Source organism: Bombina bombina, chromosome 7 (genome assembly GCF_027579735.1).
Source record: "Bombina bombina isolate aBomBom1 chromosome 7, aBomBom1.pri, whole genome shotgun sequence".
Lineage (NCBI taxonomy): Eukaryota > Metazoa > Chordata > Amphibia > Anura > Bombinatoridae > Bombina > Bombina bombina.
The window spans coordinates 12,626,138-12,643,876 of NC_069505.1; the positions used below are offsets into that span (position 1 = coordinate 12,626,138).

At 42.6% G+C, this 17,739-nt stretch overlaps 1 protein-coding gene across 1 annotated transcript in view; it reads left to right on the forward strand.

The window, feature by feature from the left end:
- MTA2 (metastasis associated 1 family member 2) overlaps positions 1 to 17,739 on the forward strand; it is a gene marked incomplete in the record, with an annotated part of 127,897 nt that overhangs the window by 77,977 nt on the left and 32,181 nt on the right.

The window sequence follows — 17,739 nt, forward strand, 5'->3', positions numbered from 1 at the left end:
GGGAACGTTCAGACCAATCCTAGATCTCAAGATCTTAAACAAATTTCTCAAGGTCCCATCGTTCAAGATGGAAACCATTCGAACTATCCTTCCTTCCATCCAGGAAGGTCAATTCATGACCACGGTGGATTTAAAGGATGCGTATCTACATATTCCTATCCACAAGGAACATCATCGGTTCCTAAGGTTTGCATTCCTGGACAAACATTACCAGTTCGTGGCGCTTCCTTTCGGATTAGCCACTGCTCCAAGGATTTTCACAAAGGTACTAGGGTCCCTTCTAGCGGTGCTAAGACCAAGGGGCATTGCAGTAGTACCTTACCTGGACGACATTCTGATTCAAGCGTCGTCCCTTCCTCAAGCAAAGGCTCACACGGACATTGTCCTGGCCTTTCTCAGATCTCACGGCTGGAAAGTGAACGTGGAAAAGAGTTCTCTATCCCCGTCAACAAGGGTTCCCTTCTTGGGAACAATTATAGACTCCTTAGAAATGAGGATCTTTCTAACAGAGGCCAGAAAAACAAAGCTTCTGGACTCTTGTCGGATACTTCATTCCGTTCCTCTTCCTTCCATAGCTCAGTGCATGGAAGTGATCGGGTTGATGGTGGCGGCGATGGACATAGTTCCTTTTGCGCGCATTCATCTAAGACCATTACAACTGTGCATGCTCAGTCAGTGGAATGGGGACTATACAGACTTGTCTCCGAAGATACAAGTAAATCAGAAGACCAGAGACTCACTCCGTTGGTGGCTGTCCCTGGACAATCTGTCTCAAGGGATGATGTTCCACAGACCAGAGTGGGTCATTGTCACGACCGACGCCAGTCTGATAGGCTGGGGCGCGGTCTGGGGATCCCTGAAAGCTCAGGGTCTTTGGTCTCGGGAAGAATCTCTTCTACCGATAAATATTCTGGAACTGAGAGCGATATTCAATGCTCTCCAGGCCTGGCCCCAGCTTGCGAGGACCAGGTTCATACGGTTTCAATCAGACAACATGACGACTGTTGCGTACATCAACCATCAGGGGGGAACAAGGAGTTCCCTAGCGATGGAAGAAGTAACCAAAATTATTCTTTGGGCGGAGTCTCACTCCTGCCACCTGTCTGCTATCCACATCCCAGGAGTGGAAAATTGGGAAGCGGATTTTCTGAGTCGGCAGACATTGCATCCGGGGGAGTGGGAACTCCATCCGGAAATCTTTGCCCAAGTCACTCACCTGTGGGGCATTCCAGACATGGATCTGATGGCCTCTCGTCAGAACTTCAAAGTTCCTTGCTACGGGGCCAGATCCAGGGATCCCAAGGCGGCTCTAGTGGATGCACTAGTAGCACCTTGGACCTTCAAACTAGCTTATGTGTTCCCGCCATTTCCTCTCATCCCCAGGCTGATAGCCAGGATCAAGCAGGAGAGGGCGTCGGTGATCTTGATAGCTCCTGCGTGGCCACGCAGGACTTGGTATGCAGATCTGGTGAATATGTCATCGGCTCCACCTTGGAAGCTACCTTTGAGACGAGACCTTCTTGTTCAGGGTCCGTTCGAACATCCGAATCTGGTTTCACTCCAGCTGACTGCTTGGAGATTGAACGCTTGATTTTATCGAAGCGAGGATTCTCAGATTCTGTTATCGATACTCTTGTTCAGGCCAGAAAGCCTGTGACTAGAAAGATTTACCACAAAATTTGGAAAAAATATATCTGTTGGTGTGAATCTAAAGGATTCCCTTGGGACAAGGTTAAGATTCCTAGGATTCTATCCTTCCTTCAAGAAGGATTGGAAAAAGGATTATCTGCAAGTTCCCTGAAGGGACAGATTTCTGCCTTGTCGGTATTACTTCACAAAAAGCTGGCAGCTGTGCCAGATGTTCAAGCCTTTGTTCAGGCTCTGGTTAGAATCAAGCCTGTTTACAAACCTTTGACTCCTCCTTGGAGTCTCAATTTAGTTCTTTCAGTTCTTCAGGGGGTTCCATTTGAACCCTTACATTCCGTTGATATTAAGTTATTATCTTGGAAAGTTTTGTTTTTAGTTGCGATTTCTTCTGCTAGAAGAGTCTCAGAATTATCTGCTCTGCAGTGTTCTCCTCCTTATCTGGTGTTCCATGCAGATAAGGTGGTTTTACGTACTAAACCTGGTTTTCTTCCTAAAGTTGTTTCTAACAAAAACATTAACCAGGAGATCATCGTACCTTCTCTGTGTCCAAAACCAGTTTCAAAGAAGGAACGTTTGTTGCACAATTTGGATGTTGTTCGCGCTCTAAAATTCTATTTAGATGCTACAAAGGATTTTAGACAAACATCTTCCTTGTTTGTTGTTTATTCAGGTAAAAGGAGAGGTCAAAAAGCAACTTCTACCTCTCTCTCTTTTTGGATTAAAAGCATCATCAGATTGGCTTACGAGACTGCCGGACGGCAGCCTCCCGAAAGAATCACAGCTCATTCCACTAGGGCTGTGGCTTCCACATGGGCCTTCAAGAACGAGGCTTCTGTTGATCAGATATGTAGGGCAGCGACTTGGTCTTCACTGCACACTTTTACCAAATTTTACAAGTTTGATACTTTTGCTTCTTCTGAGGCTATTTTTGGGAGAAAGGTTTTGCAAGCCGTGGTGCCTTCCATTTAGGTGACCTGATTTGCTCCCTCCCTTCATCCGTGTCCTAAAGCTTTGGTATTGGTTCCCACAAGTAAGGATGACGCCGTGGACCGGACACACCTATGTTGGAGAAAACAGAATTTATGTTTACCTGATAAATTTCTTTCTCCAACGGTGTGTCCGGTCCACGGCCCGCCCTGGTTTTTTTAATCAGGTCTGATATTTTATTTTCTTTAACTACAGTCACCACGGTACCATATGGTTTCTCCTATGCAAATATTCCTCCTTAACGTCGGTCGAATGACTGGGGTAGGCGGAGCCTAGGAGGGATCATGTGACCAGCTTTGCTGGGCTCTTTGCCATTTCCTGTTGGGGAAGAGAATATCCCACAAGTAAGGATGACGCCGTGGACCGGACACACCGTTGGAGAAAGAAATTTATCAGGTAAACATAAATTCTGTTTTTTCTAACTTTGACCCCCAAAATCTGTTACACATCTACAACCACTAAAAAACACCCATGCTAAACAGTTTCTAAATTTTGTCCTGAGTTTAGAAATACCCAATGTTTACATGTTCTTTGTTTTTTTTGCAAGTTATAGGGCCATAAATACAAGTAGCACTTTGCTATTTCCAAACCATTTCTTTTCAAAATTAGCGCTAGTTACATTGGAACCCTGATATCTGTCAGGAATCCCTGAATATCCCTTGACATGTATATATATATTTTTTTTTAGTAGACAACCCAAAGTATTGATCTAGGCCCATTTTGGTTTATTTCATGCCACCATTTCACCGTCAAATGCAATCAAATACAAAAAAATCGTTCACTTTTCATAAATTTTTTCACAAACTTTTGGTTTCTAACTTAAATTATTTACAAACAGTTTGTGCAATTATGGCATAAATGGTTGTAAATTCTTCTCTGGGATCCCCTTTGTTCAGAAATAGCAGACATATATGACTTTGGTGTTGCTTTTTGGTAATTAGAAGGCCACTAAATGCCACTGCGCACCACACGTGTATTATGCCCAGCAGTGAAGGGGTTAATTAGGGAGCATGTAGGGAGCTTTTTGGGGTAGTTTTAGCTTTAGTGTAGTGTAGTAGACAACCCCAAGTATTGATCTAGGCCAATTTTGGTATATTTCATGCCACCATTTCACCGCCAAATGCGATCAAATTAAAAAAAACGGTAATTTTTTCTCAATTTTAGGTTTCTCACTGAAATTATTTACAAACAGCTTCTGCAATTATGGCACAAATGGTTGTAAATGCTTCTCTGGGATCCCCTTTGTTCAGAAATAGCAGACATATATGGCTTTGGCATTGCTTTTTGGTAATTAGAAGGCCTCTAAATGCCGCTTCGCATCACACGTGTATTATGGCTAGCAGTGAAGGGGTCAATTATGTAGCTTGTAGGGAGCTTGCAGGGTTAATTTTAGCTTTAGTGTAGAGCTCAGCCTCCCACCTGAAACATCAGACCCCCTGATCCCTCCCAAACAGCTCTCTTCCCTCCCCCACCCCACAATTGTCCCCGCCATCTTAAGTACTGGCAGAAACTCTGCCAGTACTAAAATAAAAGGTATTTGGCCCTTTAAAAAAAAAAAAAAAAAAAAAGCATATTTACATATGCTGATGTGTAGGATCCCCCCTTAGACCTTAACCTCACTGATCCCCCACCAAACTGCTCTCTAACCCTTCCCCTCTGCAATAATGGGTGCCATCTTGGGTACTGGCAGCTGTCTGCCAGTACCCAGTTTTGTAACAAAATGTGCCTTTTTTTTAAAAAAAAATTCCCTTTTCTGTTGTGTAGCTTCCCCCCCCCCCCCCCCCCCACCGAGACCAACCCCCAACCCCTTCCAGGTCCCTTTAGATAATATTTTACATTAATTGCGTTATTAATTTTTAACCTTCTTTTTTTTCTGTAGTGTAGCGGTTCCCACCCGCTCCCGCCCCGTGCACGCGCGCGCTCCCGTGCGTGCCCCCGTAGCTCCCGCCCCCGATCCCGCCCCCCCTCCACTCCACACTGAGCACCGATGGCCGCCCACCCGCCTCCCACGTAAGCTCCCACCCACCAACGATACCGGCCACCGATGTCCGGTGCAGAGAGGGCCACAGAGTGGCTCTCTCTGCATCGGATGGCCAAGGGGGGTTATTGCAGGATGCCTCCATATCGAGGCATCACTGCAATAACCGGAAAGCAGCTGGAAGCGAGCAGGATCGCTTCCAGCTGCTTTCCAGACCAAGGACGTACGCCACACGTCCTCGGTCATTAACTGACTTTTTTTTGAGGACGTGTGGCGTACGTCCTTGGTCGTTAAGGGGTTAAGCATCCTCCCGCTACCCATACTCCCCCAGTCATTATTTGTCTCTGTAACAAGGAGGAAGCGAAGATGGTGCTCTGAAGAAAAATGTAACTAAATCCTTTAATGGGTAGCTTCCCTTCAAGTAGGAGTGGAGTAATGCTGTATTCATGTGAGAGTATTGGTAGCTGTTGGAGGTCGCAGGGAGGTTTCCCTGTCCTCTCTCCAGCAATCTATGCTAACCCCCACCCGGCAACCAGGGTTAGATACTCTGCTTTCCTTTCTATCCCAGGTCCCTGTCAGATTTCAGACCTGCACCACGATAAGAAGACCTCTGAGGTAAGTCCCTTATTCCCTCTTCAGTTCTGGGAAGGACTCTGACCCATTTCAAGGGGTGTTATAGCCTGCTATTTAACGCAGGACTGGCCTATACACAAAGACCATATGTCCTTATTTGAGGAGGAAGGGATCGGTATGTTCCTAAATATCCTAGGAATGGGGTTAATGGTACTTTATTTCTCTGTGCAATTAGTGTCTATGAAAGGGCTGTATGACTTAATCCCCTCATTATACGCCAATGGAGTGGGGTTTGCATTTTACCATCCATGGAGCGTAGAGCTTACAGAATTGGCGCAGAAAGGCTTTATAGACCGATGCTCGCTTGCTTGGGATTTTTGTAAGGGTAATCCCTATTCTCTATATATTTGCGGCTTGAACAGTCTCCTGGCTATCAGCCAGAGATGGAGACTTTGCTGCTTAGTTTTATCCCGGTTCCTATTGTCCAGGTCAGTTCTACTATACATGGTGAGGGATCATTGTCTCCAGCAGTAGCTTTTCAGCAGTGCTCATTCGCACACTTTTCCTAGCTCGCTACTCGCCTCTCAACCGTGTCGGGTTCGTGCCAGGCTTTAAAGGGATAGTAAACCCCAAAATTTTATTTTATGATTCAGATAGAACATAACATTTCTCCAACATTGGTGTGTCCGGTCCACGGCGTCATCCTTACTTGTGGGATATTCTCTTCCCCAACAGGAAATGGCAAAGAGTCCCAGCAAAGCTGGCCATATAGTCCCTCCTAGGCTCCGCCCACCCCAGTCATTCTCTTTGCCGTTGCACAGGCAACATCTCCACGGAGATGGTTAAGAGTTTTTTGGTGTTTAAATGTAGTTTTTATTCTTCTATCAAGTGTTTGTTATTTTAAAATAGTGCTGGTATGTACTATTTACTCTGAAACAGAAAAGGATGAAGATTTCTGTTTGTGAGAGGATTATGATTTTAGCAGCAGTAACTAAAATCGATTACTGTTTCCACATAGGACTGTTGAGATGAAGTAACTTCAGTTGGGGGAAACAGTTAGCAGACTTTTCTGCTTAAGGTATGACTAGCCATATTTCTAGCAAGACCATGTAATGCTGGAAGGCTGTCATTCCCCCTCATGGGGACCGGTAAGCCATTTTCTTTGTCAAACAAACAGAATAAAGGGCTTATTATGGGCTAAAAAACTGGTAGACATTTTTATGGGCTAAATCGATTGCTTTATTTGGGCATTTTATTCATATTTATGCTGACAATTTGCATTTATAAACTTGGGGAACGTTTATTAAACGGCAGGCACTGTGTTAGACACCTTTTCCAGTCAGGGGGCCTTCCTAGTTATAGACTGAGCCTCATTTTCGCGCCATTACTGCGCAGTTGTTTTTTGAGAGCAGGGCATGCAGATGCATGTGTGAGGATCTAAAAATTGCTGGAAAAGCTTCTAGAAGGCGTCAATTGGTATCGTATTCCCCTCTGGGCTTGGTTAGGTCACAGCAAAGGCTATAGCTGGGACTGTATAGGGGTTAAATTTGTAAACGGCTCCGGTTCCGTTATTTTAAGGGTTAAAGCTCTGAAATTTGGTGTGCAATACTTTTAATGCTTTAAGACACTGTGGTGAAATTTTGGTAATTTTTGAACAATTCCTTCATACTTTTTCACATATTCAGTAATAAAGTGTTTTCTGTTTAAAATTTAAAGAGACAGTAACGGTTTTGTTTTAAAACGTTTTTTGTGCTTTGTTGACAAGTTTAAGCCTGTTTAACATGTCTGTACCTTCAGATAAGCTATGTTCTATATGTATGAAAGCCAATGTGTCTCCCCATTTAAATTTATGTGATAATTGTGCCATAGCGTCTAAACAAAGTAAGGACAGTACTGCCACAGATAATGAAATTGCCCAAGATGATTCCTCAGATGAGGGGAGTAAACATGATAATACATCATCTCCTACTGTGTCTACACCAGTTTTGCCCACGCAGGAGGCCCCTAGTACATCTAGTGCGCCAATGCTTATTACCATGCAACAATTAACGGCTGTAATGGATAACTCCATAGCAAATATTTTATCCAAAATGCCTACTTATCAGAGAAAGCGCGATTGCTCTGTTTTAAACACTGAAGAGCAAGAGGGCGCTGATGATAATTGTTCTGTCATTCCCTCACACCAATCTGAAGGGCCCATGAGGGAGGTTTTGTCAGATGGAGAAATCTCAGATTCAGAAAAAATTTCTCATCAAGCTGAACCTGATGTTGTGACATTTAAATTTAAATTAGAACATCTCCGCGCACTGCTTAAGGAGGTGTTATCTACTCTGGATGATTGTGACAACTTGGTCATTCCAGAGAAATTATGCAAGATGGACAAGTTCCTAGAGGTTCCGGTGCACCCCAACGCTTTTCCTATACCCAAGCGGGTGGCGGACATAGTAAATAAGGAGTGGGAAAAGCCCGGCATACCTTTTGTTCCCCCCCCCTATATTTAAGAAATTATTTCCTATGGTCGACCCCAGAAAGGACTTATGGCAGACAGTCCCCAAGGTCGAGGGGGCGGTTTCTACTCTAAACAAACGCACCACTATACCCATAGAAGATAGTTGTGCTTTCAAAGATCCTATGGATAAAAAATTGGAAGGTTTGCTTAAAAAGATTTTTGTACAGCAAGGTTACCTTCTACAACCAATTTCGTGCATTGTTCCTGTCACTACAGCAGCGTGGTTCTGGTTCGAGGAACTAGAAAAGTCGCTCAGTAGAGAGACTCCATATGAGGAGGTTATGGACAGAGTTCACGCACTTAAATTGGCTAACTCTTTTATTTTAGATGCCGCTTTGCAATTAGCTAGATTAGCGGCGAAAAATTCAGGGTTTGCTATCGTGGCGTGCAGAGCGCTTTGGCTAAAGTCTTGGTCAGCGGATGTGTCATCCAAGACAAAATTGCTTAACATCCCTTTCAAAGGTAAAACTCTATTTGGACCAGAATTGAAAGAGATTATTTCAGACATCACTGGGGGAAAGGGCCACGCCCTTCCACAAGATAGGTCTTTTAAAGCTAAAAATAAGTCTAATTTTCGTCCCTTTCGCAATTTCAGGAACGGACCGGCCTCTAATTCTGCATCCTCTAAGCAAGAGGGTAATGCCTCACAGCCCAAACCAGCCTGGAAACCGATGCAAGGCTGGAACAAGGGTAAGCAGGCCAAGAAGCCTGCCACTGCTAACAAAACAGCATGAAGGAGTAGCCCCCGATCCGGGACCGGATCTAGTGGGGGGCAGACTCTCTCTCTTTGCTCAGGCTTGGGCAAGAGATGTTCAGGATCCCTGGGTGCTAGAAATAGTTTCTCAAGGTTATCTCCTGGAATTCAAGGAACTACCCCCAAGGGGAAGGTTCCACATGTCTCACTTATCCTCAAACCAAATAAAGAGACAGGCATTCTTACATTGTGTAGAAGACCTGTTAAAGATGGGAGTGATACACCCAGTTCCAATAAAGGAACAAGGAATGGGATTTTATTCCAATCTGTTCGTAGTTCCCAAAAAAGAGGGAACTTTCAGACCAATTTTGGATTTGAAGATCCTAAACAAATTTCTCAGGGTACCATCGTTCAAGATGGAAACCATTCGAACGATTCTACCCACTATCCAGGAAAGTCAATTTATGACTACCGTGGATCTAAAGGATGCGTACCTACATATTCCTATCCACAAAGAACATCATCAGTTCCTAAGGTTTGCTTTTCTGGACAAGCATTACCAGTTTGTGGCCCTCCCATTCGGGTTAGCCACTGCTCCAAGGATTTTCACAAAGGTGCTAGGGTCCCTTCTAGCGGTTCTAAGACCGAGGGGCATTGCAGTAGTACCTTACTTGGACGACATTCTAATACAAGCGTCGTCCCTGTCAAAAGCAAGGGCTCATACGGACATCATTCTAGCCTTTCTCAGATCACACGGATGGAAGGTGAACATAGAAAAAAGTTCTCTGTCTCCGTCGACAAGAGTTCCCTTCTTGGGAACAATAATAGATTCCTTAGAAATGAGGATTTTTCTGACAGAGGTCAGAAAATCAAAACTTCTAAGCTCTTGTCAAGTGCTTCATTCTGTTCCTCGTCCTTCCATAGCGCAGTGCATGGAAGTAGTAGGGTTGATGGTTGCAACAATGGACATAGTTCCTTTTGCACGAATTCATCTAAGACCATTACAACTGTGCATGCTCAAACAGTGGAATGGGGATTATACAGACTTGTCTCCAATGATTCAAGTAGATCAAAAGACCAGAGATTCACTCCGTTGGTGGCTGACCCTGGACCATCTGTCCCAGGGAATGAGCTTCCGCAGACCAGAGTGGGTCATTGTCACGACCGACGCCAGTCTAGTGGGCTGGGGCGCGGTCTGGGAATCCCTGAAAGCTCAGGGTCTATGGTCTCGGGAAGAGTCTCTTCTCCCGATAAACATTCTGGAACTGAGAGCGATATTCAATGCTCTCAGAGCTTGGCCTCAACTAGCAAAGGCCAGATTCATAAGGTTCCAATCAGACAACATGACGACAGTTGCATATATCAATCATCAGGGGGGAACAAGGAGTTCCCTGGCGATGAAAGAAGTGACCAAAATAATTCAATGGGCGGAGGATCACTCCTGCCACCTGTCTGCGATCCACATCCCAGGAGTGGAAAACTGGGAGGCGGATTTTCTGAGTCGTCAGACATTCCATCCGGGGGAGTGGGAACTCCATCCGGAGATCTTTGCCCAAATAATTCAATTATGGGGCATTCCAGACATGGATCTGATGGCGTCTCGTCAGAACTTCAAGGTTCCTTGCTACGGGTCCAGATCCAGGGATCCCAAGGCGACTCTAGTAGATGCACTAGTAGCACCTTGGACCTTCAACCTAGCTTATGTATTTCCACCGTTTCCTCTAATTCCCAGGCTGGTAGCCAGGATCAATCAGGAGAGGGCCTCTGTGATCTTGATAGCTCCTGCGTGGCCACGCAGGACTTGGTATGCAGACCTGGTGAATATGTCATCGGCTCCACCATGGAAGCTACCTTTGAGACAGGACCTTCTTGTTCAGGGTCCATTCGAACATCCAAATCTGGTCTCCCTCCAGCTGACGGCTTGGAGATTGAACGCTTGGTTCTATCGAAGCGTGGGTTTTCAGATTCTGTGATAGATACTCTGGTTCAGGCCAGAAAACCGGTAACTAGAAAAATTTACCATAAAATATGGAAAAAATATATCTGTTGGTGTGAATCCAAAGGATTCCCATGGAATAAGATAAAAATTCCTAAGATTCTATCCTTTCTACAAGAAGGTTTGGAGAAAGGATTATCTGCAAGTTCTCTAAAGGGACAGAACTCTGCTTTATCTGTCTTACTACACAAAAGATTGGCAGCTGTGCCAGATGTTCAAGCATTTGTTCAGGCTCTGGTTAGGATCAAGCCTGTTTACAGACCTTTGACTCCTCCCTGGAGTCTAAATCTAGTTCTTTCAGTTCTTCAAGGGGTTCCGTTTGAACCTTTACATTCCATAGATATTAAGTTACTATCTTGGAAAGTTTTGTTTTTGGTTGCAATTTCTTCTGCTAGAAGAGTTTCAGAGTTATCTGCTCTGCAGTGTTCTCCGCCCTATCTGGTGTTCCATGCAGATAAGGTGGTTTTGCGTACTAAGCCTGGTTTTCTTCCTAAGGTTGTTTCTAACAAAAATATTAACCAGGAGATAGTTGTACCTTCTTTGTGTCCGAATCCAGTTTCAAAGAAGGAACGTTTGTTACACAATTTGGACGTAGTCCGTGCTCTAAAATTCTATTTAGAGGCTACAAAAGATTTCAGACAAACATCTTCCTTGTTTGTTGTTTATTCTGGTAATAGGAGAGGTCAAAAAGCGACTTCTACCTCTCTTTCCCTTTGGCTTAAAAGCATCATCCGATTGGCTTATGAGACTGCCGGACGGCAGCCTCCTGAAAGAATCACAGCTCACTCCACTAGGGCTGTGGCTTCCACATGGGCCTTCAAGAACGAGGCTTCTGTTGACCAGATATGTAAGGCAGCGACTTGGTCTTCACTGCACACTTTTGCCAAATTTTACAAATTTGATACTTTTGCTTCTTCGGAGGCTATTTTTGGGAGAAAGGTTTTGCAAGCTGTGGTGCCTTCCGTTTAGGTAACCTGATTTGCTCCCTCCCTTCATCCGTGTCCTAAAGCTTTGGTATTGGTTCCCACAAGTAAGGATAACGCCGTGGACCGGACACACCAATGTTGGAGAAAACAGAATTTATGCTTACCTGATAAATTACTTTCTCCAACGGTGTGTCCGGTCCACGGCCCGCCCTGGTTTTTTAATCAGGTCTGATGAATTATTTTCTCTAACTACAGTCACCACGGTACCATATTGTTTCTCCTATATATATTTCCTCCTGTCCGTCGGTCGAATGACTGGGGTGGGCGGAGCCTAGGAGGGACTATATGGCCAGCTTTGCTGGGACTCTTTGCCATTTCCTGTTGGGGAAGAGAATATCCCACAAGTAAGGATGACGCCGTGGACCGGACACACCGTTGGAGAAAGTAATTTATCAGGTAAGCATAAATTCTGTTTTTGAACAACTTTCCAATATAATTCTATTATCAAATTTTCTTCATTCTCTTGCTATCCATTGCTGAAGGAACAGCATTGCACTAATGACAGGAAGCTGAAAATATCTATTTAGCCAATCACAAGAGACAAATGTGTGCAGGCACCAATCAGCAGCAGCTCTCACTAGTGTAGAATATGTGCATATTCATTTTTTAACAAGGGATACTAAGAGAACGAACCACATTTGAAAACAGAAGTGAATTTAAAAGTGTCTTAAAATGACCTGCTCTATCTGAATCATGCAAGTTTAATTTTGATTTTCCTATCCCTTTAAGCGGGTGGAAGATATAACAGGACAAGAGTTCACTAATCCCAATACCAGGGTCGGTTTCTGGGGGACAATCATAGTCTCCATGAAGATGAAAGAATTGAGAAAAGCCAAACTTTTCTTGTCCTGTCTTTCCCTTCTATCCTCTGCACATCCTTCAGTAGCACAGTGCATGCAACTAATGGTCTCATAGTGGCTACCGTGGACTTTATTCCGTTTGCTCGATTTTATCTGGGACCTCTTCAACTATGTATGCTCAGACATGGAACGACGATCATTTGGATCCTTTTTTGAGAATTGTCCTAGACAACCACACAAGAGAATCTTCTCTTGGTGGCTCTGTCAGGGCCATCTGTCCAAGCTTGTGCTTCTTGAGACCATCTTGGTGGATTGTAGCTACGGAGAGCAGTTTAGGGTCCCTTGGATCCTGGTTACTAAAGGACTCAGTTCTACCAATAGACACTATCTTCAATGCTTTGATGGCGTGCCTCAACAAAATACTGTCAGATTTCAGATGTCAGACAACTTATCTTACACGGTTTTTATTGGATTAACATAGTTTTATTTCCTGACTGTATTTTTTATGTATAGGTGTACAATTTTTCAATCTCTTTCGTAGAGGAGATCCTAGTGAATCTTTGGTCTCTCTAGTATGATTAGTTTCATACTTGTATATTTTTTTGTAGATGTGTACAACTGTATAATCCTCTCTCATAGTGAGGAGATTTACAGCTCTTACTGTTGCAGTATCATTTTGTATTATGTAAAGTACAGATTTATCTTGGTGACATAAAGATCTTCCTGAAAAAGGAATATGTGGCTTAGTGGTTGGCTCCACTGCTCCTGAAGCAGAAGGTTGTGGGTTTGAACCCAGGTAAAGCTCCTGCTTTTTTCTCATGAGTGGCTCCGTACCTGGATGATATCTTGATTCAGGCTCTATCTTTTCTTTGGACGAGATCTCTCGGACTCTCTGTATCTCCTTCGCTCTCAATATCTATCAGGAGATCGTGGTTCCTTTTGTCCTAATCCTCCTCCTCAAATGGAACGCCTGCTTCACAATCTGGATATGGTTTGTGCCTTAAAGTTTTATCTCCAGGCTACAACAACCGATTTTAGGCAGTCTCCTGCCTTGTTCCTGGTATACACTGGTTATCGCAGGGGCCGAAAAGCTACAGCATCTGCTCTCTTTTTCGCTGAGGTGTATCATTCGTTTGGCAGCAGCATAATGAGAGGATTACGGCTCATTCTACTTGTGCTGTTTTCTTTTTTATGACACGATGAGTCCACGGATCATCTTAATTACTAATGGGATATTCACCTCCTGGTCAGCAGGAGGCGGCAAAGAGCACCACAGCAAAGCTGTTAAATAGATCCTCCATTCCCTCCCACCCCAGTCATTCTCTTTGCCTACGTTAGTGTAAGGAAGTGGTAAAGTTAGGTGTTAGAAAAGATTCTTCAATCAAGAGTTTATTATTTAAGTAGTACAAGATTGTGCTACTTTGTTCTGGGGTGTAGCAGTAGTCAATATCAGACTCTTCAGTAGAGCAGTGGTGGCTTTAGAGCAATGGGAACTTGTGGGACATAATTCTCACTACGCCTCCCATATATTGATGCTGCCCTAACTCTGGAAAACCTGAGAGATTTTAACTCAGGACTTTCTCTTCATTCACAGGTCTATGTGAGGGATAGGACCTCTCAAACCTGGGATCTGCCTTGCTGCCAGGCAGCATATGAGGTAAGTGCTGACTTTTTTTCTGTGGGAAGAAAATGGAGTCTCAGAAATAGAGGGCACTTTATTTATTTTGTACATGGGACAAGCCTCATTATTACTCTCATAGTCTCCCCTTAAGCATAGGGGACATTTGGGCAGCGTTACTCTCCTAGTCTCCCCTTAAAGGGACAGCCTACAATAGAATTGTTATTGTTTTAAAGGGACAGTATACACTCATTTTAATATAACTGCATGTAATAGACACTACTATAAAGACTAAGATGCACAGATACTGATATAAAAATCCAGTATAAAACTAGAGCTGCAACAACTAATCGTCATAATCGATAATAATCGATTATGAAAATAGTTGGCAACGAATCTCATAATCGATTAATCGATTTGTTGGTTTGCAATTAGTTGGTCTGTGCACAACACCAGCTGCTTCACTCCAATGAACTCCTGCACATGGTTGTGTTTTATGGTTATGTCCTTAGCCTAAAGGACGTCTACAGACATTTTACTTTTCACTTTTTCAGGACTGTATACGTTTACAACTACCCCTGGCTTATGTGCAACCCAGATATAATAGTCATCATTTGGATTGTTTATATTAAATCTGGTGATTTGGAACTATGCTTTTCATGATATATTGCCAAGCTTGTTGTTTACACCTTGCCCCTAGATTGATGGGAGTTATTAAAATTGATGTGCACTATTATCTGTTTGCACAATTATTAGCGTATTGCTTGCTATTGCTGATTATATGTACTGTATAAATAAATGTGTAAGGCTTTGTCCTGTTATTGATATACAGTCCTTAGCGCGTTTGATTTGTTTTTTATTGTTTTTTTATATTTTTAATATATTGTGATACTATGTACCAGATTCAACCTTTATAAGTATATATTGGTTATTTTTAGAGCGGACTAGATATTTCCCCTAACCTTTATAGCTGGTTATTTACCATTGCATATAGATATTCAAGATATTTTTATATTAGAATGAAGTCAAGGGTTACTTTATTGAGAGGCCCCTTGCCAAGGTAGAAAACACTTAGCATTGGTGAAGAGCTAGCATAGATAAATATCCCACTTTGGTGAAATTGGCAAACCCCTACTTGTACACCTCAACAGCCTTTTCTCTGCTGCAGGAAATACAGCTGCAAACAGAGAACCAGATTTAGCCAGAAGCATGTGGACATGTTGAGATTTTTTGCATTTCAATGCAAAGTTTCTGAAAGAGTGAATAACAGAATGTTATAAACAGTGATAGTCTATATCTTTCTAGTTCTACCTCTTTTCAAACAGTTTGTGGTTTTGTTTAATTATAAAACTGTGCTCTGCTGCTTAAAAATTGAAGAAACAGTTGTGTTAATGTAAAGTTTTAGTCTGAAGTTGATATTTGTAACACTCATTATGAGGATTTTATTTAAAACATAGAAAACTATTATTGATTCTATTTTTATCCGATTAGTCGATTAATCGAAAAAATAATCGGGCGATTAATCGATTATGAGAATAATCGTTAGTTGCAGCCCTATATAAAACTGTTTAAAAACTTACTTAGAAGCTCTCAGTTTAGCTCCGTTGAAAAGGTAGCTGGAAATCCCACTGCAAGTGGGAAATAAGACACTCCCCCCTCCCCCTTCTTTTGCATATGAAAAGACCCTTTACACAAACAGGAGCATGCTGGAGAAGTTAGCTGACGGTATTCACATAAAACTTTGGGGCTTGGTTAGGAGTCTGAAAATCAGAGCAATGTTATTAAAAAATAAGCAAAACTATACATTTTTAAAAAAAAAAAAAAACCCTTTATGAGCTATATAAATAGATCATCTACAAAACATTTAAGCAAAGAAAAAATGCGTGTATAATGTCCCTTTAAAAGATAGATAATCCCTTTATTACCCATTCCCCAGTTTTGCATAACCAACACTGTATTATTAATACACTTTTTACCTCTGTGATTACCTTGTATCTAGGAACCTTCTTTCAGCCCCCTGATCACATGACTGTGACTGTTTATTATCTATTGTCTTAAATTTAGCATTGTGTTGTGCTAAATCTGAAATAACCCCCTGTGCCTGAACACAGTGCTATCTATATGGCCCACGTGTACTTTCTGTCTCTTTGTGTTGAAAAGAGATTTAAAAAGCCTGTGATAAGAGGCAGCCCTCAAAGGCTTAGAAATTAGCATATGAGCCTAACTATGTTTAGTTTAAACTAAGAATACCAAGAGAAAAAAGCAAATTTGATGATAAAAGTAAATTGGAAAGTTGATTAAAATGAAAAGTCCTATCTGAATAATGAAAGTTTAATTTATACTAGACTGTCCCTTTAAGCCTATTATTACCAATAATACTTAGACGTTTTTCACAGTAAAGTTACTGTTTTATTATTTAAAGAGACAGTAAAGTTTTTAGGTTTTTTTGCATTTTTAATAAAAATGTATCTTTGGATAATTAAATTGTTTCAGTTTAATGTTAAAAATGGACCTAGAGGCCTTACAAAGTGTCACTTGCTTACTATGATTTAATGCCAATGTGGAACCACCAATCCCTTTCTGTTCCTCATGTATTGAGAGAACTTTAAGCTACAGGGATAAACTTTGTTCTGAGCCAACATTTTCTAATGAGGATGCTGTTCAGGATCTAATGACAATGCTCAATATATAACGCAGCATTGTCCTTAAACATCCCAGAGTTTACCGCCCTCACATGCAGTGCCCTGCGCTTCCTCTCAAACTCCCGCTGGATTTACTTTAAGGGACATCGCTTCTCTCATGTCTTCTACAATTTCAGATGCGTTGTCTGCTTTTCCAATGTTGCAGGGAAAGCGTAAGAGGAAAATCAGACATTCAGTAAGCGAGGTTTCTGACACAGTTGTTGCTATTTCGGAGGCCTCCTCCCAGAAGCCTGAGAAGGATACCGTAGTAGCATCTGAAGGTTGAAATTTCAGAGTCTGTCAGTGTAATCCCTCTTGCTGATACTGAAGTTATGTCTTGCAGGTTTAAGCTAGAACACCTCCATCTGTTACTTAAGGAGGTTTTAGCTACTTTGGACGACAGCGACTTCACGGTCATTGTTGTTCCTAAGAAGTCCAGTAAGCTGAACAAATATTTCGAGGTTCCTTCCTCTATAGACGTGTTTCCGGTACCAGACTGAGCTTCTGATATCATTGCTAAGGAGTGGGAGAGACCGGGTATACCTTTTTCCTCCATCTCCTATATTTAAAAAGATGTTTCCCATAGCCGACTCTGTTAAGGAGGCTTGGCAAACAGTCCCCAAGGTGGAAGGAGCCTTTTCCTCCTTAGCTAAGAGATCTACTATTCCCATAGAGGATAGTTGCTCGTTCAAAGATCCTATGGACAAGAAATTTGAGGGGTTACTCTGTATGTACACCAGGGCTGACAATGGCAGCCAGCTGTGTGCATTGCTACCGTCACTAGTGCGGCGGCATATTATTGTTTTAATGCGTTGTCTGATGCTATCAGGACAGAAACTTCCCTGGATGAAATCCAGGATAGGATAAAGCTCCTAAATTAGCTAATTCCTTTATTACAGATGCTTCCCTTCCAGTTATCAAACTGGGAGCAAAGATTTCAGGTTTCTATTCTAGCTCGCAGAGCCTTATGGTTAAAACCTTGGCCTGCCGATGTGTCCACTAAGTCTAAGCTTTTAGCAATTCCTTACAAAGGGAAGACCTTGTTTGGACATGGCTTGACTTAAATTATCTCTGATATCACGAGAGGTAAAGGTCATCTTCTCCCTCAGGATAAGAGAAACAAACAAAAAGGAGACCCTATCAGTCTTGGAATAAGGGAAAACAATCCAAGAAGCCTGCTATTGAATCAAAGACAGCATGAAGGGCCTGCCCCCGATCCGGGACCGGAACTTGTAGGGGCCAGACTTTCCTTCTTCGCTCAGGCTTGGGT